At 50.0% G+C, this 15,323-nt stretch overlaps 2 protein-coding genes across 5 annotated transcripts in view; both read left to right on the top strand.

Moving 5' to 3' along the window:
• The window catches only part of ANKRD2 (ankyrin repeat domain 2), a 61,615-nt gene that overhangs the window by 23,663 nt on the left and 22,629 nt on the right, over positions 1 to 15,323 (top strand). The window lies entirely within an intron of this gene.
• Positions 1 to 15,323, top strand: part of UBTD1 (ubiquitin domain containing 1) — a 55,549-nt gene that overhangs the window by 28,577 nt on the left and 11,649 nt on the right. The window contains exon 1 of one of the 4 annotated variants that reach the window (XM_023754872.1): positions 15,036 to 15,057. The exons of the other annotated variants lie outside the window; for them this stretch is intronic. The gene's annotated coding sequence lies outside the window, so the exon portion shown is untranslated. Of the gene's footprint in view, positions 1 to 15,035; positions 15,058 to 15,323 lie in introns of those variants that run through there. 4 annotated transcript variants of the gene reach the window in all.

The raw sequence follows: 15,323 nt of genomic DNA, 5'->3' as shown, positions 1-15,323 counted from the left end.
GGTCTAATATTTGGCATCAGATTAAAATAAAGACAAAACAAGTTCCTGGCCAGTGTAGCTCAGCTGGTTGGATGTCGGCCCTTGCATAAGTGTTACTGGTTCAATTCCTGGTGGAGGGCGTGCAAGAGGGAGCCAATTGATGTTTCTCTCTTACCCTTGCCCTTCCTCTTCCTCTAGAGATCAATAGAGATCAAAATAAAACCAGGATCACGGACATACTAATGATGACAGCTTGGACGGTACACACCTTGTATCCCAGTAATAGGTGTGTGCACTGAGAAAGAAAAATGCCTCAAAAGATCATATTGTTGACTATTTTGGGTGGTAGGGTTTGGGTGACTTAACATGTTTTCTTTTTCACGTTTATATTATGTACTTTTTCTCCATTTAGCATATGTCAACTTTTATACAACATAAAAAATGAAAAGAAGGGCAGCTGGAAAGGGAGTCCTGATTGTGCTCTGCACAACGGTCCTGGGGCTAGTCCCTAGGTTGTAGCCTTCAGCTGGCTCCTGGGGCTGATCCCAGCATTGAGTCTAGAAGTTGACTCTTTAGCCCTTTCTGAGCATCAGCATCCTGGCGACCTGAGAAACTGCCCAGTGACCGGGGACCTTGCAACCTGCCATAGACAATTTCTAGGCTCCGAGTAGGCTGCTTTGTGGTTTCCAAGTCCCCAGGTGAAGAATGTGATGGGATTTTAGTAAGAATTTACCACTACAAGGTAGTCTACCATTGGGTCCAGAACAGAAAAGCTGAGCTGGATGGGAGGGGAGTGGGACCACAGACCTGGGGCCAAGGCCTGAGGGGCATTGTGATACTGGGGGCTGGGTAGCCAACCAACAGGCAGGCATGAGGCAGGTAGGGGCAGCCAAGTGGGACACTGAGTGTTAGAAAGATGGCAGGTGGGGAGCAAGTGGCAGAGGACTGACCAGGTCGAAAGCAGCCAGCCAGAGGGAGCATCTGAACCAAGGTGTTCTTGATTTGTGATCTCTTAGCTCGGGAGCTAACCAGACAGCTAGAATTGTCAGAAGGATTGGAGGGTGGGGAAATGTGTGCTTGCTTGTTTGTTTTTTTAGTGCCATCTTCCTTCCAAAAAAGCCTTTATTAGTCCTTTTCCCTTTATGTTCCTTGTCAGGATGGTGAACTCTTTCTCTCCGTTAAAGCCCCATTAGTCCTTGTTCATGCCTCTTATGGCCTTCATCACTTTCTGATTTTGTGTTCAACCTGGGAAAAGTAAGGAAGAATCAGAAGCTGAGTAGGGCAATTCCTACCTTGTAGCAACTCGGTATAGTCTGGGCCCACCCGAGGCAGGATGGGGTGGATCTCTTGCATCTTTCCGGTCTACACTGGACATGGTTAGGTCCAGGGAAGGTGGCAGAGTGCTTTGCATCTGCTTTCCTAGCTGGAAAGGTCAAGGCCAGTGCTAGAGCAGGGAGGGCTCTGCTCCTGGCCTTGTGGCTGACTCCTGCCTGGTGCTTCCCTGGGTTGCCATGGTGACGAGATGCGTCCTGGCACAGGGCTGCTAGCCTCAGCAGTTCTTGACCTCCAGCTGAGTTGAAACTGAAGATGCCTTTTCCAGCAGCTAGGAGCCTTCCCTCCCTGCCCCTTTGGTGGCTGTGCTGAAAACATGTACCTTCTGCTGACCTGGGTTTACCACCACCTCTTGCCCAGCACCCTATTGCCAGAGCTTGTCTGTATAGATTCATGGTGGAGAGGATGCTTGGGGAAAAACAGGTGGTCTCCTAGTGCTTAGCTACTCGCTGCATCTGTCTGCAGGGCTCCTTCCAGGGCCTTGCTTTCTCCTGGGTTTCAGCACTCAGGAGCCTATCTTTCTCTTGTGCTCAAGGGATGGGGAGGGTGGGGGACCATGAGGAGGCTGCTCCTACTTGGCCTCAGGCTGGGGGAGTACACCTGAGAGAATGAGACCTGACCTGTCTGCCTTGACCTCCTCCCGCCCCCCCCCTCGCATCCTCCCCCCAAGTCTGACTCAGCTCTTGCTTGACACAGATCTTAAGCCCTTGTCAGACTGGTCTCAGGGATGGCAGGTGATGTGGGCCATGGCTCAGCTGCCCTAGAAGGCAGGCCCTGCAGCCTTCTACTCTGGAAAACCCTGCAGGCAGGGCCAGCTGCAGCCTTTCCTGGCCACTGAGCTATCTGCCTTCCCCTGGCAAAGACCTAAGGATGGCTCCACTAGGAGGTCGGCTGTTACCTGCTTTTGGGAAGGTCCTCTCCATCACCCTCTTCCCATTCGTACCCTCACCTCTTCCCAGGAGACTGAGTCCTCACCTAACCCCCATGTGATCCTTTTCTTGGTTCCTTCTGTTAGCCTTTATTGAGCACCTATTGTGTGCCAGGTACTGACTGGCCTGAGCCTTGGGGCTTCTGAGATTAGTAAGGACAGCCCTGCTCTTATAGTGTGTTTGTGATACAATTCATACAGAGTGGCTCAAATGGGAGCTTTATTGGATCCAGGACAATTAGAAAGTGTCTTTCCTTATAGATGCTTTATGGGTAGAAGACACCCAAAGTCCCAGCTGAGCTGTTGCAGCCTCATATAACAAGGATCTTTTATTGCCTTCTCCTGTAAGTCTTCTATGAAACCACATTCAAACAAAAGCTTAAGGACACAGACAGAGTCCTATTTTTTTTTTAACTCAATGCATATAAAAATATATATCCTAGAAAATAAAAGGCCCATCACCACACCCCTCCAATGGAAGAATTCCCCCAGATTTTTAAAAATATGTATATTTTACTGATTTTTACAGAGAGGAAGAGAGAGGGATAGAGAGATAGAAACATTGATCAGCTGCCTCCTGCACACCCCCAACTGGGGATGTGCCCACAACCAAGGTACATGCCCTTGACCAGAATCGAACCTGGGACCCTTCAGTCCGCAGGCCGACGCTCTATCCACTGAGCCAAACCGGTTAGGGCTCCCCCAGATTTTTTACTCACAGGTGCTATAAACTTGGGTTCATGTGGAGCTGCCTGTTTTCTTGCAAAGTATATAGCCTCCAGGGCCACCATCTGACCTCTGACAGTTGCTCTAGCCATAGACCTCTGCCCAGAACAGAAATGGTGTCAAGTTCACAGTCCTCCTTGCACCCCTTACTTCCCAAGTTGCACCAAGTCAGCATCTATGGCCCTGTGTTGAAAGCCTGTGATTTGCCAGGATTTCAGCTGCCTCCCACTCTCTTCCCCCTTGTGTCCCAAGCTCCTGTTCCCTGGTAAAGGACGACCGTATGGGCAGTGGGGAAATCTCACCTAGATATAGAGGTCAGGGACCTCTGGGTTTTCATTCTTCCTCCCTTTGGCCATATCTCTCAGTTCCTATGTTCCTGCCCCATCTCCTGGCTTCCAGAAACTGAGTCACAGAGACACCCAAACCTTCCAGGTTGACCAAAACGTGTTTTATGGGCTGGCATTCTATCAGCTCAGTGTGAACTACTAGTTTCCATATGCTGATCAGAAGCTATAATTGACAGATATGTCTTAACATTTCCATTATAAAAATTGTAATCTAAATGTAGTTGGAGAGAGATTCTTTTGAGACATGAGGGAGGGGAGAAGGTAATAAATGGTCTTTGTCATGACAAGGTTGACATGGTCCTTTAGTCCCCCAGTGGTGGCACAGATGTTTAGAATCAGAGCCAGTCAGCCAGGGTGGAGGAAACTAGAAAAGAAGAAAGCGGAGCAGTCCTGTGGGGCCACTGTTTGATTCAGAAATGACTTCTGCTCACCACATTCCAGACTTGTGTTCAAATATTTATATAATCCTGACTTTGTCAATAACGAGTGAAGACTGGTGTTTAGTAGGAAGCCAGTAGTAGGCCAGGGCAATGAGCACCCATCAGGCCTCTCGGGGTCCAGGTAGACTCATTGGCCTCACCTGGTCTTTTTTTTTTTTTAATATATTTTTATTGATTTCAGAGAGGAAGGGAGAGAGAGAGAGATAGAAACATCGATGATGAGAGAGAATCACTGATTGGCTGCCTCCTGCACGCCCCCTAATGGGGACCAAGCCGGCAACCCGGGCATGCGCCCTTGAGCGGAATCGAACCTGGGACCCTTCAGTCTGCAGGCCGCTGCTCTATCCACTGACCCAAACCAGCTAGGGCCTCACCTGGGCTTTTTGGCCTGCACTTGCTATTCCAGCCTGACTCCAGGCCTTTGCTGCTTCTATACCTTCCACCTGGAATGCCGCCTCCTCCCTCACCCCCCTTCAAGGCCCAACTCACAATGTTTTACTTTCTCTGTGAAGCCTCATAGATGTGCTCATTCTCTCCTTTGCTTCCCCACAGCTTCTGAATCTCTTTTATGCCACTTCCTGCTTTGTTTGGTGGAGTAGTCATTCATTCATTCGTTCATTCAGTTAATTCTGAGTACCTTCGCTATGTAAGGTGTCGATGCCACTGTGAAGGAGAGCCAGGGCCCTGTCTTTGAGCTACTGACATTCTAATGGGAAACAGACAGAAAAATGAGGTAAAAAACAACAGCAGAATTGTGATAAACACTACATAGGAGAAAAGAGGTTGGGGGGAGAAAGGGGGCATCCACGTTAGGTTGGCAGGGAAGGCCTTTGAGGAGGTACTCTTTAAGCCTTGAGACACACTTTAGATAATTAAAGTGGCATCCTCATTTTCTCAGACCCATGGAGTGCCTGGCAGGATCTTGAACACAATGGGTGCTTAGGGATTGTGTTGACATGAATCTGGGCCATGACCCCTTTGTCTGGCCTCCGCACCCTGGGAGCCAGTAATCATCGCCCTCTCCTGCCTTAGAGCTCCCTAGCCCCACCTCCATTGTCATTTGACCAGGAAGAATTGGGTTACCTTAGGGGTGGGGTGGCAGGGTCCTGTGAACTTGGGTGTGGGCTAGCAGAGCTGTTCCCAGGACAAGCTCCAGAGCATCAGGAGCCAATGACCTCCAGACAGCCCGGAGGCTCTGCATGTGACTGGTCCTCCTGCATCTGGATCCTCCATCAGCTTTATCTCCCCTGTCTGCACCATTATCCCAGAGCTTGGGGCTGCTTCTTCCTCTAGCAGCAGCAGAAGCCGAAGTGGGACAGGCCACTCACTGTATGTGGGGATGAGTGTAGGGCTTGCCCCAGCTTGCTCTCCCAGCCTGCTGGAGCCCGCTTTTTTCCAGAGCCCTTGTCACACAGGGTCAGAGCTGGAAGTGGCAGCGTAGAGATGATCTAGTCAAGCTCCCACCCACCCCTTTGGCAGATGGGTAAACGAGGCCTGGTGAGTCAGGCTGTGAGCTTCCAATACAGGCTTACTTCGTTTTATTGTGCTTCTCAGCTATTTCCCTTTTTACAAGTTGAACAAAAGTCTGTCTATTGGCGCCATTTTCCCAATAGGCTCAAATGATGGTTAACATTTCTTAGCAAGAAAGTATTTTTTTAATTAATGTATGTATAATTTTTTAGACGTAATGCTATTGCACACTTTATAGACTACAGTGTAGTGTAAACAGAACTTTTATACACACTGGGAAGCCAAAATAAGTTTGTGTGACTTGCTTTATCACAATATTTGTCTTACTGCCGTGGTCTGGAACCGAACCCGCAGTTTCTCCAAGGTGTGCCTTTCCACATTCCTCTGCTCAAGTGTGCAGCAGTTCAGTGTGCCTGCTTGTGTGTGTGTGTGGGGGGGGGGGAAGTGCGGGGATGCAGTTCTTTGAACAAAATTTATATGTATCATTTATTTATTTTTGAAAATGTGTCACAGAGTAATACATTACACGGGTTTCCTAAATGATGCATTCAAGTATTTTCAAAATCGTGAGTATGAACATAATATATCACAAAACCAAAATGGATCCCCGTGCATCATTTGTGTGGTTCATCCCTAGCCGAGAGAATGATGAGGCTTGTCTGGTCAGGGACTTGTCATGCTCATCTGGGGTCCACAGTCCTGGCTCTGGTCCATGCTTGTGTGAGACTGAGCAGTTTCCACTTTAACAGGCCCCCATGGGTGTTTGAGTCTCTGTCCTTAGGGTCTTACAGCATTTTTCTGCACAGAATCTTGTAGCTCTGTGTGTGTGTTTTTGTGGTTGTGTTATTGCACGTGTGGTTTGCCTTGCAGTTTTGTGCAGGAGTGGTGAGCTTTTGGAGGACACGGATCTTGTCTTAGCTGTCTTGGTGCTCCTCATGAGTTTCGCACAAGTCTTTCCACGGGTAGGTTTGAATTGAGTCTTAAAACTGGAAGGGGCCCTGAATCCATCAGTTTAACCTCCTCATTTTATAGATGGAGGCCCAGATTTGGGGTCTCAGGGAGATGACCTGCCCCAGGTGATAGGGGCTAAACCAGCCAGTCCTGGGCAGAGATGTCTGACCTTCATAACTGAGTTGGGAGCTATCCTAGAGGCGAAGGGCACCTGTCCCTGAAAGGCCCGGGTGGGCAGTGTGGGTGGGAGCTGAAGCTCATGTGCCTTGGACCCTGGGATCTCTTGGTCTTTCAGGATGGTGTGGGGAGGGGTAGACTTGTGAGTGTGGCCCCTCCTCTGTGCCCACCAATCACTTTACCTGCCTCACAGGGTAAGTGGGCTTCTCTGAAAGCCATTCACTATTTTCTTTGAAACAAGGGTTTTGCTGCTTAGAAAAGAGCTCTCCTGGTGCTGGAGACCCTCTCCTTGTTTAGTTTGGGGGCCTGCCCTTGTGGTCCGGCTGGAGGGTGTGGATGTGCTGTGTGGGAGAACTAGGGGGCCCTGCCTTTCCTGCCCTCCATGCAGATGCCACCGCCAACTCCTAGAGGCTGCTCAGGCCCTATGAACTCCCTGCCCCCCTATCCACCACCACCGTCACCTCAGGCCCAGCCAAAATAAACAATCTGGGAAGAGGTGCCTGGGCTGCCCGAGGCCCTTCCACACAACCACCCCCAGTGGCGTGCTCGAGGGTCAGGCAGAGCCAGCACCTTGGGCCATTTCCACCCCCTCTTCTTCTGAGGGGCTGGTGCCTTACATCTGGAACCTTCTCTGGGCACAGGGGAAGGGCATGGAACTTCCAGGGTTGGGTTCGCTGCCTCTTGTTCCAGCAATCTGGATCCTGTTAACCTCCTGTGGGAGGTGAGGAGGCCTCACTTTTTAAAATTTGTTTTTCTTTTTTTACTTTATATTTTCCAGGAACTTCAAATAACTCAGGCTATACACAGAATAGACCTCAGTGATAAATGCTTGTGGATGGAAATGAAATTAGACCAAAAGAGGCTCATTTATTGATTCATCTTAGAAATGTTTCCTGAGCATCTGCTAGACTAGCTTCCATATACTGAGCACTTACCACCTACCAGGCACTTGTCACTCAGGAGAGGTGGTGTTTTGTGAATACTGCAGAGCCAGACTGCCACCTAGCCACGTGACCTTCATATTAGGTGATTTAATGTATAGAAAGGTCTTAACAGTGCCTGGCATATGATAAGAACTTAATAAGTATTAGCCATAATTGTTAATGTTGTGGTTATTACCATAGTTTTCATCATAACCTTGTAGGTAGTGACTGTTGTTGTCCCCATTTTCCAGCTGAGGTTCTCAGGGGTTAAATAACATTCCCAAGTCATGCAAGTGGTAGGATATTATCTCAGGTCTGGAATCTGAGGCGTTGGCAGACCGACTACACTGCTTATCTGGTTCCAGGCTAGGGGTCGGATATTCAGACGCCAACACTAACCAGACCAGGTGCTGCCTCGAGGAACTTACATCCTGGTGTAGAAGCCCACACATACTCACGGGCATCTCTGAGTGAATTTCCGGAGGTACCACGTGGGTTAGAGTCAAGCCAGGCTGGTGGGAGGCAGAGCAGAACTGGCAGCAATGCCCTGCTGCACACAGCAGTGGTCAGCAGTGTTGCCAGCTAGGCCTTCTCTCCCAGGCTGGAGGCAGAACTGGTTCTGTGCCTGTCACTGTGTGTGTTTGTGTGGGAGTTGTCACCTCCTTCCCCTACCTCCCCAGCCCCGGTCAGGGAGTTCTTTTCACTGCCCTGGGGAAGTGGCATGCAGGACAGAAGCTGGGACAAGCACTGGGCTGGGAATGAGAGGATCTAAAACCACTCACTGGATTCCTGCTACTCCCCTGGGTCCCTGAACCTCAGTGTCCTCATCCGTAAGATGGGAGAAATAGTATTTGCCATGCAGGATTGTTGTAAGGGTTAACTGGAATTATGTCATTAAAAAACTCTTTATAATACTAATTCTTCTACTTACATGACTAGTAATAATCACTACCATTTTTGAGTTCCACTTTGTGCCTTACACACTTCTAGGCAGTTATTATATATTAGAGGCCTGGTGCACGAATTTGTGCACGGGTGGAGTCTGGCCGGCCCAGGCTGATGGGGCCTGGTTGGCAGGGGGTAGGGGCCAGCTGGCCCCACCCCCGATGGGGGGGAACAGGGGCAGGGCTGACTGGAGGAGGGGCCATGGGCAGTTGGCCGGCCAGCCCCACCCCCTGTTCAAACTCCAGGTCAAGGGGACAATTTGCATATTAGTCTTTTATTATATAAGATAGGATAGTAATGGATCTTTTTCTTTTTTAAATATATTTTTATTGATTTCAGAGAGGAAGGGAGAGGGAGAGACAGACAGACACATCAATGATGAGAGAGAATCAGTGATAGGCTGCCTCCTGCACTCCCCCTACTGGGGATTAAGCCCGCAACCCAGGCATGTGCCCTTGACTGGAATCGAACCTGGGACCCTTCAGTCCTCAGGCTGACGCTCTATCCACTGAGCCAAACCAGCTAGGGCGATAGTAATGTATCTTGTGTAATCATCACAATAGTCCTCCCAGATGGTATTATTGCTCCCACTTAATGGATGTGGAAACTGAGGTCCAGAGGCTCAGCAGTCTTGGAGTCACACCTGTGAGAGGTGGAGTTGAACGTCAGACCCAGATCCTTTCTGATTCAAAAGAAAGGAACACCTCTCTATGTTCCAAACCTTCTAAGTTCTCTCTCCCTCCCAGCTTCACCCCCACTGGTAAGCTATTGGACCAGCCTCAGGAGGGTGTGGCTGTCAAGGAGCCAAGCTAAGTGTGGCACTCCTGCCAGGCCAGCCACCCAGGTCTGGTAGCTGGTGGGAGGCAGGGATGGAGGGATGGGCTTTACCTGCCCATGGCCCCCGGTTATGGTGGGAGCAGCAGGCTTTCCTCCCTGCCAGTCTGGCAAGTAAGTTTTTTCTGCCTATGAGTCACACAGCACTGAGATGAGTCAGGTTTTTCCCTTCTTCTTGTCCAGAGCAGCTGGGGAGGGGGTGGAGGTTTTCTTAGGAAACAGGACCTCCCTCTCCTCTCTCGCACCATCCCCTTGCCTTGGAGCTGCACATCTTCTATCCATAAGCCTGTGGCTAAGCCCTGCAGGTAGAGTCCTTTGTGTCTTTACAGAAAAGGGTGTCTGGATGCTGGCCACATAGGCCTAAAAGATCAGGCCTTAGGCTGAGCAGAGTCAGGAGTAGAAGGGCCCTCCTCTTTAGTAAGGAGAGTAAGGTGGCTAGTCCAGACTGTCTGGCTTCAAAGCCATGCTCTTGGCCTCTTGGTTTGTCTCCTTTCTGCAGAGAGGGGCCTAGCCCCGTATCCTCTGGGCAATGCAGCCAGGTTTCCCCAGGCACAGGTCCTCTGAGCTGACTGCTTTTTGCCTTATGACCACCTGGCTGAGAGCCTTGAAAGGACTGTCCAGATGGCCAGCCTCAGGCAGGCCCTGGGTTCTCCCTGAGCAACCCCCTGCCAGGCCCTCTCAGAGGCCTAATTAAACTGTTGAAGTAGCCAGCTAGGCTGGGCAGCCTAGTTCCAGATCAGTATATCTTTGTCCTGGCCACATGTTAGAATCATCCAGGGAACCTTTACACCCTCTGATGCTCAACCCATAACCCAGAGCAATTAAGTCGGAATCCCCGGGGTGGGTGCCAGGCAACTGTGTTTTTTGATACACCACACTGTGCAGCCTCTTGAGAGCCTGCCCTCCTGGAGTAGACAGTCAAGTTGCAAGGACATCGCAATCCAAAGGGAACACACACATGTAACTGAGGCTGGTGTGGGATGATCACACCACCCAGGGGAGAGGTGTGTGTGGGCCCTGGCGGGAAGAGGGCTGTGTTCTGCATCCTAACAGATGGAGGGGGAACCGGGCAATGCTTGGGAAGGAAACCAGCGAGGCCACTGGCCTGACAGGGCGGTGATTCACAGGCTGTAAGAAGGAAGGGGAAGGAATGAGTCAGGCACAGCTGCCTGTAGGGCCAGAGCCTGGCTTTGGAGGATAATGAACATGCTCAAATGAGTTCTCTGTTGATCCACAGACCAAATGTGTGGGTCCTGAGCTGTGCTGCATGGAGTGGGTGAGCCTTGAAAAGATGGGGTCCCAGATCTCAGGGATATCAGGCATGTGTGTGCACTTTGCACTTGACCAAGTCACTTCCCACAGAAACCCTGGAGCATTTCAGTGTCTCTGTAAGGTGCAAAGAAGAGTGACATTTGCGTTTGGCAGATGGGCTTGGAGAACTTGAGTGCCATGCCCTGGGTCACACAGCAGGAGTCAATGGAACCAAGTTCACCCCACTCAAGACACAGACCTGAAGGACAGTAACTGAGGGCCAGCTGCTGAGGTGTGGACTGTAAATCAACACTAGGACTGGGAGAATGTGGAGCCACGACCAGGGGAAAGGTTATGGGGTCTTTTCTCACTCCAGCACCAACGGTTCTGGGCAAACTTGCTGTCATGTTTGCTATGGAGGCAGAGGAATAGGTGCTCAGAACAATGAAGCGAGAGCCCAGTGGGACTTGCTGCTGGGAAGACCACGTGCGATTAGTTGGGAGGAGGGTGAATGAAATAACAGGAGGGAATAGGGATCTTGAGTCTGGAGAAGAGCAAAATGTCAACCCTGTGAAAGCAGCTGTGACTCGTTCTGTGTTATTTCAGATAGCAGAGCTGATGGATTCCAGGTCAAAATAGTAATGTTAATAACAATGGCAAACACTATTTCAATGATCGTAGCAAGTGCCTCCTCTGTAACAAGTATGGTGCTGGTGGTATGTGTGTCTGCAGAATGAGGAAGCGAGAGCCAGGTGAGGCCTGGTGCACCTGGATGTTAGGTTACTTGATTTATTATATATAATCTTCTTGATTCTATTAGTTAATTTAGTTTATGCATAGATATCTTCAATCCTCCAACTTCCCTAAGAAGTAGGCTGTTACTACTCACTACTTCCTAGGAGAGGAGACTAGAAAGCTTAAGGTATTTACCCAAGGTCACTTATAATGACCTTTTATAATGAAGCTGATGTTTAAACCCAGCTCTGTCTGCCTCCAAAATCTGTTACTCTGTTCTGCTACCTGCTACATAACTAGTGCTCAGTGAAGAGTGACTATCAGACTATTAACTTTCTAACCATTTTTTCCTTCTAACAATGAAATAGGCTTCCTCATGACATAGCGAGTGCCTCCTCCCCAGAAGTGCCCACAGAGACCGAATTGCCCCTGCATGAGGCTGGTATGGGGTGGGAGGTTGGTCTCCATCACTGAGCCCCAAATCAGCCATCTGGAATTGGCGTCTTGGGCCAGTGCCCCATGTCTATGTTCTGTCAAGCCCACAGGAGACCTGGGCACACAGGCCCAAGTGTCCCGGGAGGCTCTTAGATTCTAGTCTTCCCTAGTGGGAACTGGAGTGTCAGACAGACTCAACTCCTCCATTTTAGGTCATGGTGTGTATGCATGTTCTGCTTGCTGCTTTTCCCATTGGTGTATTTGTCATCTCTGTGTCAATCACCTAACATTTTAATATTCTAGTTATAAGTCAGTTTTCACTAGCAATGGAGTGGTTTGATAGAATTTACCACACACACACACACACACACACACACACAACAGGCAAGAGCTGTGGAGTTTGGTCACATCCCCTCTCAGAGCCTCAGTTTCCTCATATGTAAAATGAAGGGGCTAGGGTAAATGACTCAGGGTCACTCCTGGCTTTAGGATTCTGCCATACTCTGGGGCACCTGCCCTGATGGGGATAGCATATGTCTGAATGAGTGCTGTGATAGAGGGACAGAGTTCTGGGTGTCAGAAGTCAGGCTATGCCCTTTGGCCTCCAGGCACCTGGCTGCCAGGCTGTTACTAGCCTGGATCTTCGCTGTGGGGACCCTCCTCACAGCAGGCCTGTGGAAAACACAGTGGCAGCGATGACCTGTCTCCCTCTCCTCCCTGGAGTCCTGAGGTAGCAAGGGGAACTGGCTAGATACCAGAGACCTTTCTAGCAACCTCTAGAGTTCCTGGGGAGCTCCCGTTTTATTTATGAGCTGCCATCCTCCCTCTTCTGCCCCAGGAAAAGTGCTGACCCTGTGGTGTGCAGCTGCACGGGCAGTGGGCATCCATCAAGCCTGCTCTTGTCCCTGTCAAACTTAACCTCATTTAACCCCTGCATCCTCCTGCACTGTGAGATGAAGCGTTCTCTACAGCAAGAGTTTTCAAAGTTTTCAAACTCACAGCAACTTTATGAAAAGAAAAAATATGATAACCTTTCATTCTTTTAATTGCATACTGGTAAGCATTATTGACTTGGCTTGATTGCTAATTACAATAGCTACTGTCTTTTAAACATTGAACAGAGTGGTCTGTGTAATCCTTACCGCAATCCATGAGGTGGGACTTACATCCTCTTTACAGATGGGAACACTTAGAATGATTAGGTCATGCACCCACATCCACCCTCATTCTCACAGGTGGTTGAAGCAACCCCTGCCCAATCTAGCTCTGAAGCCCATGTATATATCAGTGAGTATCCAGATTGGAGAGAGAGGCTATGCTAATGTGTCTCTTAACTCATAATTATCTGTGAAACTACATGTAATCAAGGTTCCCTCTAGAGCTGGTAACCCTGGAACTGTTCACATTCAGGCCAGGACTTTGTGGCACCTGGGAACAAACACAGCAGTGCATGATGAAGGTGGGGATATATCATCACAAGAAAGGAATGGGTGTATTTTTATTTTTATTCATATGAACTTAAAACAAGGAGAAGTGCAGGAATTTTCTAAACACTTGATGTGTGAACTCTACCTGTGAAGTAGTGTTCTCTCCCAGCAGCCTCCAAAAGGAGCTAGCCGTTGGTTGTATGGCCGGTTAGATGCCAGAGGATTTGGGGGTTCTGTTGGTAGTTGAGATGAGACATGCCCATTTTCAAGCAGGAAATAAGACAGGGACGGCTTGGTGAAGTCAGCTCAGGTCAAGGTAAGAGTTGGTTAGTGCCCAGCCTGGCATACCCCACACCCCCTTTCACCCTGCCTGGCCACACACGCTGGGGCCTTGGGCAGGAAGCACAGGGCAGAGAGCAGATGAAGTCCCTGCTCCCCTCAGTAAATGTGTGCGTTGTGTGCAAGCACAGAGAAAGCGCACACTGTCTCCAAGGTTATGTGTGCCCCTTGTCCACACCCACAAACACCCAGGCAGGGGGCTGGCTAGGTCTACTTTTCTTGGCTGTACTTCCATCTCTCCAGTTGCCATGAAAGTTCCAGGTCCTCACTGGGTGTGGTTGCTGACATCCAACCCCTTATCCTCCACAGGTTTCTTCACTGTACACCTCAAGGACTGCTTTTGTCCCTCTTGGACTCCACCTCCATCACCTCCTTTCTTCTTCCCTCTCTTCCCTACAGGGATTTCTTCCAAACAGCTCCATCTGGCCTCCCCCACCTCTGAACTCCTCTCTCCAGCTCTTCCCCCTTTTCCTAAACTGCCTGTTCACTTCATTCACTCTCTCATTCATTCGGCAAATAGTTCTTGCCAAGCCCTGAGCCTGTCTCCAGGACCCCAAAGATGAACTAGGGGTGGTCCCAGCCTCAGGGGGACAAACAAGATCATTGCCCAGAATTGCAGTTGCCCTGGACTGAGTGTCGTCACAGAGCTGAGTACAGAGCTCCCAGAGAAACCTGGAGTCCAGTCCTTCAGCTGCCCTGGGCCACCTGGAACTCAACGTGCCCGGTGAGGGGATGCAGTTTAGGAAGCCTGGCTTGTCACTTAGCAACTGGCTCCACCTCTTTCTCTCCCTGAACTCTGGAGATGGGCCAGAGGGAATGAATGGGGAAGAAGGGCCCACGCACTGTAAAGAGGCCCCAGCTGAGAGAAGCTGGGTCAGCACTTTTCCCTTTGAAGGTTACCTAGGCTCTGAGGGTCATCCTGGGCTAAGTCTAACTATAAATACCATGCTTCCTGAAGGGATTACCTGGGCTTCACTTCCTCTGGCTGTACTCTCCCCAGCGGGGCTGATCCTCCTTAGGGCCTGCTAGTCTTCCTGACCACTTAGCCCCTTCGCCAGGTGCCATGCTCAGCCACACCCTCCAGTCTTCTGCATTCCAGCTGAGACTACCAGGGTGGGAGGGGAAGAGGAGTGAATGGAGTCTGCATCTAGGCCAACAGGCTCATGCAGCCCAGGCTGTTGGGATGGGCAGGCCCTTGTCCCTGCCTTCTTTTCCCTGGAGCCTCATCTCTCACACCAGCTAGAGCAAGGCCAGACTTGTCACATAACCAGTACTCCTGAGGAGAACATTGTTGGCCCTATCCCTGGAGTAGGGGCTTGGGGATGGAGCTTGGTAACTGAGTGTGAAAATAGAGCTTAGGGATTGTTGCAGGTATAAATAGGGCCGTCTCCTGGCTTGAGTGGATTTATTGTCATGGGAAATCTCTGGTTCCCTTGGCTGGTCTTAGAATTAGTCACATCTCAGTGGCTCAGTTGTGCCAGTCCCTGACACCACAATAAGGATCTCTTGGGCCCGAGATCAAGAAGTGAAGGGACTACTTGACTTCTCACTCATGCACTTTTCCCCTGCTTCCCCTGCCTGCCCACTTCTCTCAGTTGTAATTCCTCCACCATGCTCTCCACCCCATTCACATTCACAGTGCCTTTGTCAGTTCCATTTTCAACTCGGCAGACAACTTGCTGAAAACCTGCACTGGACCAACTGGGCTATTCAGAGGGAAGCAGCCAGGGCCTGTCAATTTCTGTGGATTTTTGAGGATCCCCTCTTTGGTGTAACCTTTGGTGTAACCTATCCACTGAATTCAGCAGAGTGAATCAGGTATTGGGAGTACAGATACACACGCACACGCACACATGCACACTCAGAGACGCACACCAGCTCTAGGCATGTTGCAAAGGCGTTTAGAGTTCTCTCTCCCACTCTTCTTTCAAGTGCCCTCCCTTGGGGTGGTATGGCCAGACACCATTCATTATCGAGGCCAAACCACAGCGTCTACCATCATTATCCTCCCCCAACCCAGACAGTGTGTCCTCTTGCTGTCTTGCCTCTTTACTCTCCAAATCTGCTCTCAGCAGCAACTTTGG

Source organism: Myotis lucifugus, unplaced genomic scaffold, assembly GCF_000147115.1.
Source record: "Myotis lucifugus unplaced genomic scaffold, Myoluc2.0 scaffold_66, whole genome shotgun sequence".
Classification (NCBI taxonomy): Eukaryota; Metazoa; Chordata; class Mammalia; order Chiroptera; family Vespertilionidae; genus Myotis; species Myotis lucifugus.
The sequence above is the reverse complement of the archived record's forward strand: the minus strand, read 5'-3'. Positions and strand labels throughout refer to the sequence as shown.